This window comes from Leucopleurus acutus (genome assembly GCF_964270905.1).
Source record: "Leucopleurus acutus genome assembly, chromosome: 19".
NCBI lineage: Eukaryota > Metazoa > Chordata > Mammalia > Artiodactyla > Delphinidae > Leucopleurus > Leucopleurus acutus.
The window spans coordinates 59,452,042-59,458,041 of record NC_139161.1 but is presented as its reverse complement, the minus strand read 5'-3'; positions in this window follow the sequence as shown (position 1 = coordinate 59,458,041).

Here is a 6,000-nt window from a genome sequence, read left to right as displayed (position 1 = left end):
ATGGTAAATGTTATTAATATAGATATCCTAGAAATTATATGGAGTTCCTAAAATTCTGATACGTCCTGGTAAAATGTTGTCAGTCATAATTCTAGTTATTATCTGAAAGTGTTGTATGTCACAGCAGTAACCAAGTTTCTTTGTCAGTTGCATTGTAATCAGATTTAAACATGCCTCCTTAAGTCTTTCATCATTATAGACAGTTATGGTTTTATTCTGATGCCTTTGCAAAAATGTTTCCTCTTCAAGAAGATTTATAAAAAGGACTTTTGGACAAATACAAGTTTCTGACTTTCAGACCATAATACTGAACTGGGTAAGAAATTAAAGAATCCTAATGAGAAACTGTTAACAAAAATAGTTACATAAGACTGAGTGAACTGGTGAATATGGTTATAGTTTTTATGGTTTCTATCTGAAAAATTACTGGTTTAAATCTGTGTGTTCCAGGTATTAGGAAACCTTTCCCTCAAACTCATTATGACTTACAGTAATTTGGTAAATTATATCTTTGTAAGCAGGATTGGAACATATCTTTTTTCTCTAACTGCTCCCTCCAGAGATTGTAAACTCTTAGGTTCCTAGCAGCTTTATCAGATAAATTAGGAAGGCCACTCACTAACAGGTACAGAAGGCTCAAGGTATTTGGGGGACCTTAAAAAGGGAGGAATTCACCTAGATCTGTTAGGTGAAATCTGTGATAAGCCCTTGGAGTGACTTTCCTAGCTCTGAGAGGTCTTTTAAAAGTTCAATATGAGACTCCTTATAAAAGTTGCAGCAAAGCAAAAAGCCTGTATGATCAATGATAGTTTATATAAATTATCAGGCCAAGTTAATTGAGACCAGACTTATTTTGCAAACAAACTAGTCTTAATTTGGTTATATTTGGTAAACATGAGGGTAATTTTAGAGAGAAAAGGATTATATTTCAGTGAATATTAAGTTCCAGTTTAGTTAATGGAGGTCTGTATTTAATAAGACTCACTTCCCAGATAGTTCCTTGCTGTTACGTTCTATTAATGTAAAGTTTAATTGAATTGTTAAAAGGACACTCTCAGTTTGTTTCTGAAGCCTATCTCAGTAATCTATTTTTGGATGAAGATCAGATGTCCCATGACATGCAACCAGGGGATTATGCATACTGGAAAAGACATAGTTTAAAGGACTATCTCCAACCTAGATGGAAGGACCCTTATCTGGTACTTTTAACTAGCTCATGCACAGCGAAACTGAAGGGAATTGATTCTTGGATTAATTTCTACTCAGGAAGGGCCCCTGCACCGGACTGGTCTATAGAGAGGACTGCTGACCTCAAACTCACCTTAAAATGATGCTCAAACAGAGGAAACTCTACACTCACAGCCGGATGATAAGAAGACGACGTCAGAAGTAGACAGCTTACCCAAGATGCTGGACCTGATTCGTAGGATCATTTATAATGTTTTCTTGTCTTCCAGGGCCCTTGCATATAAATCAGATGTTTTTCTATCATGGACACGATCCTATGCTAGTTTGAAAAATCAATCCAATTGTTGGGTTTGTGGCCAATTACCTGTGTCTAGTCCTTCTGGATTACCTTGGTGGATTTCTCCACTCCAAGGCTCTAATTGGATGGCCCTTAGAACATTTATTTTACAAGAAAGAAAGTTCAGTCCTGTTCAGGCTACTCTTGATATTACTAGATGGGATCACCTCACCTAGCCAATTAATAATACCTGCTCTGACCCTGGCCAAGAAAATGAATTTTCCTCTAAAGTTATTCAAGCTCAATCAGAGCAACAGCAAAATTTCAGCCCAGGAATAAAACCTCCTATAATTTTTTATTTTTTATTTTTTTGCGGTATGCGGGCCTCTCACTGCTGTGGCCCCTCCCACTGCGGAACACAGGCTCCAGACGCCCAGGCTCAGCGGCCATGGCTCACGGGCCCAGCCGCTCCGCAGCATGTGGGATCCTCCCGGACCGGGGCACGAACCCGCGTCCCTTGCATCGGCAGGCGGACTCTCAACCACTGCGCCACCAGGGAAGCCCCTAAAACCTCCTATAATTATGTGATGGATTTATGTGGTTAACACCAGGCTATGGTCATTTAAGTTTTAAGGCCCCCTTTTATCTTGGGAACAATTAAATTCTACTAAGGATAACCAGCCTAGTAACACTAGGAAGTTGGGCTGGGCTGGGGGTCTTACGGACAGTGCCAATATATCATTTCCCTGAAAGATAAGGACCAAGTCAGATGACCTAAGGATATACTGGGCTGCACCTAATGGAAGTTCTTGGCTTAATTCTCACTTACGACTTGAGTAATACTGCTAGCTATGTTACCTGTATTTTACCTGTTTTACAAGATTGTTGTTTCTTGCATTATCAAATGTGTGACTGAGCCACCGACAAAAATATATAGTTCTGTGTGAGATCAATGATTGTACTAGTGTAACTCTAGATATGGGAAGATACAACAAGAGGGAATTTTTCCTGGACCATAATACATTAGTAAGACAGGTGGTCTAGAGTCTTTAGTTATTGTTTATAAGACCTAGTCCAGTAAGAGCACATTGAATGACCTCTCAGCGAAGTCTTCGCCAGACCTAGGAACGAGCCTTCCTAGCACTGCGGGACGAATTGGTCATGAAATGCCTCCCAAAGCATGGTCAGATTTATGACTGCAAGGGGGCCCTGTCAACTACAATTGACACTTGCCATCTACCTCTACAAGGATTAAATCATGTGCTCTGCAGCTGCTGATTTTCAACACCCCCCCCCCCCCCCAAAGGAGTTCAGGGTGGAGAGCAGAAATGAGGCCTCTGTGCTCTGGGAAAATTGGCAGAACAGGTCTTCAGATAGTTAAATATTTTCAGCAGCCGATTTTATGAGCCCAGTTCTTGTAGCTCCTCGGATCTAGAAAAGCACTAAAATCCTTCATGGTGACGACTGCTCCTCGTGACTAGCAGAAACCTGCTGCAGAATAATATGTGCCCGATTGCATGGACTCCCCTCCCCCCTTCGCCCAAATCACATCTATCCTGACCTTCCCCGCTGCCTCTCTGGAGCAGTTTCTCAGAGCTCTCTGAAGTGCTGTCTCCCGGGCTGCAGTCCTCGTTTTGCCCCAAATAAAACTGAACTCACAACTCTCCCGTTGTGCATTTTTTTTTAAGTCGACAAAGTTAAAAAGCAAAACCCAAGGGAACAGGCTGGAGACTGGCTTCTTGCCTCTCCATTGCCACCTGACGGCCGCTCTGTGAACTACAGCCCCAGCGGCGCGGCTCCTGACAAGGCGGCTGAGCGCCAGGGAAGCAGGTTCACCAGGACTTTCAGGAGAAGAAAAGTCCAGCCAATCAGCCAAGCCCTTTCCGCGTCCAAAACCCACGCCCGGGACTCACAGGACAAAAAAGCGCTCAGAACCAGCAAGGACGCTAACGGCCTCTGAAGTGGGCTGGACTAGGTCACCAACCAGGCACCCCCATCTCCGGTCTCGTCTCTCACAGACGCCAGAACCCCAGCCCCAGAGTCACCTGCCTCCGAGGCTTTGCCTTCGCCAGGTCGACGCGGTCGCTGACTCACCTCAGGGCCAGGTGTGGAGCATATGACTCAGGCGGGCCAGTCAGGGCCGACGTTCCCTGATTGGTTCAGGGGTGGGCATGTGACTAAGCCTGGCCAATCAGAGCAAGCCTTGGGACTATCCCTGAGCATGCTGGGGCAAAGGCTGCTGCACGGAAGCAGCAGCCTCGGGAGCTGGTAGTTGGCGTGCAGAGCATGTTCTGCAAAGGGAAGCAGCCCCGAGGAGCAGCAGTGAAGTGATGGAACCAGAGCAATGCAGCCTGGCCGCATGCTTTGATCCTTGGGTCCAAGCCTTCCCGACACGGCACTATTTGGTTTTGTGGAAAAGTTTTTTTTTTTTTCTGTGCCTGAAGGAAGGCAACAGAAAGAGTCTAATGGCACGTGCTTCCAGAGGAATAAGTACTTGGATTGGAAGGAGCAATGGATCCGATCCGGTAGTCAGGAGATGGGGGCGGGGTGCTGTGCGAAAGGGGGGAGATCTGTGCGATGACTTGAGATCAGGGAGCTTTAAACAGGCAGAATCAACTCACCAGCAAACCACACAGGAAATGAAAGCAGGAGGTGAACACCTCCATTTTAAATTTATTTCCTTTGATTTCCTGTAATAAATATCTTCAACCATTGAAGCACTGGAAGAATAGTTTGATTAACTCATTACCTAGATTCAACAAGTGTCAGCCTTTTGTCACATTTACGTTAACTTTTTTGTTCAACCACTTCAAAAGAAGGTGCAGACATCATGACTAGAGGGAGAACTTTCACAGCTACCTGTGAATCCCTCCTCCAGCCTCAAGAATTGACGTGTGATGTGCACTTGGATGAGGTTCCTGCAGGACCTGGGTGTGCTCTTAAACTGATCGAAGGCCACCCCTCGGCTTGCTGTCCTTAGCTATCCTGGCACAACTTGAAATATATGGGCTGTAGCTCTGCTGGAGATTGCAAGTGGCCTCTTACCTTCACAGGCTCATGGGACCAGCCCCATGGGACCAGTGGCTCCTCTGCTGAAATCCCCTGGGACTAGAACCTGCCCCATATGCAGGGATCAGGGAGATGGAGAGCTGTATGAAGTACTGCTGTGCTTCCTGTTTCACATCCTTTCTAAGTCAGCTAGGTGCTGTGTGAGCACTGTATAGTGTGACTTTGATTGTCTGGCCTAAACCAAACCCGCTGCTGAGATCTCGCGTGAGTTTCACCTCTAAGTACTTAGGCATGCGTCTCTTAAACATAAGGATATCCTACACAGCGAAAGAGGCATTATCACATGCAAGCAAATTTAAAATTCTATAATGCCACCTCACATCCAGTCTATTTTCAAGTTTCCTCAACTGTCCCCAAAGTATTCATTATAGCTGCTGTTTAAAAGTAAGGATCTAGGCTTCCCTGGTGGCGCAGTGGTTGAGAGTCCGCCTGCCGATGCAGGGGACACGGGTTCGTGCCCCTGTCCGGGAAGATCCCACGTGCCGCGGAGCAGCTGGGCCCGTGAGCCATGGCCGCTGAGCCTGCGCGTCCGGAGCCTGTGCTCCGCAACGGGAGAGGCCACAGCAGTGAGAGGCCCGTGTACCGCAAAAAAAAAAAAAAAAAAAAAAAAAGGATCCAATGGAAGATTGTTGGCAAAGATTCTCTCCTTGACCAAATTTCACTCCGGCTCCTCTGAGTCCAACTTGGCCCCGTCCTTGGGCATATCCTCCACGAGCCCAGTTTTAGCAAGAATCCTGCTAAGTCAGTTTGGCCAGAATTTCCCACCTTGATATCTGATCATCCTGGATATCTGACCAAATCCCTCATCCTCCACTGCCCCCAAGTGATGACGGATCACCCTGGCCTGCCTTCAGCAAAAATCTTGTTTAGCCAGAATCCCCCCTTATCCCTGATGTTTCCTTAATAATTTTCCATTCACTGACCCCCACCTTTGTTGTATTCCCACGTTTCCTCCTTGTATTCAGAGTTGAGCCCGGTCTTATCATGAGGCCCCTTCTCCCCTGTCGACTTAAAAAATTGCACAACGTGAGAGCTGTGAGTTCAGTTTTATTTGGGGCAAAACGAGGACTGCAGCCCGGGAGACAGCATTTCAGTTAGCTCTGAGGAACTGCTCCAGAGAGGCAGCGGGGAAGGTCAGGATAGATGTGATTTGGGCGAAGGGGGAGGGGAGTCCATGCGATCGAGCACATATTATTCTGCAGCAGGTTTCTGCTAGTCACGAGGAGCAGTCGTCACCATGAAGGATTTTAGTGCTTTTCTAGATCCGAGGAGATACAAGAACTGGGCTCATAAAATCAGCTCCTGAAAATTTTTAACTCTCTGAAGACCTGTTCTGCCAGTTTTTCCCAGAGCACAGAGGACCTCATTTCAGCTCTCCACCCTGAACTCCTTTGGGGGGCGGGGGGTGTTGAAAATCAGCAGCTGCGGAGCACATGATTTAATCCTTGTAGATTACCGATGGCAAG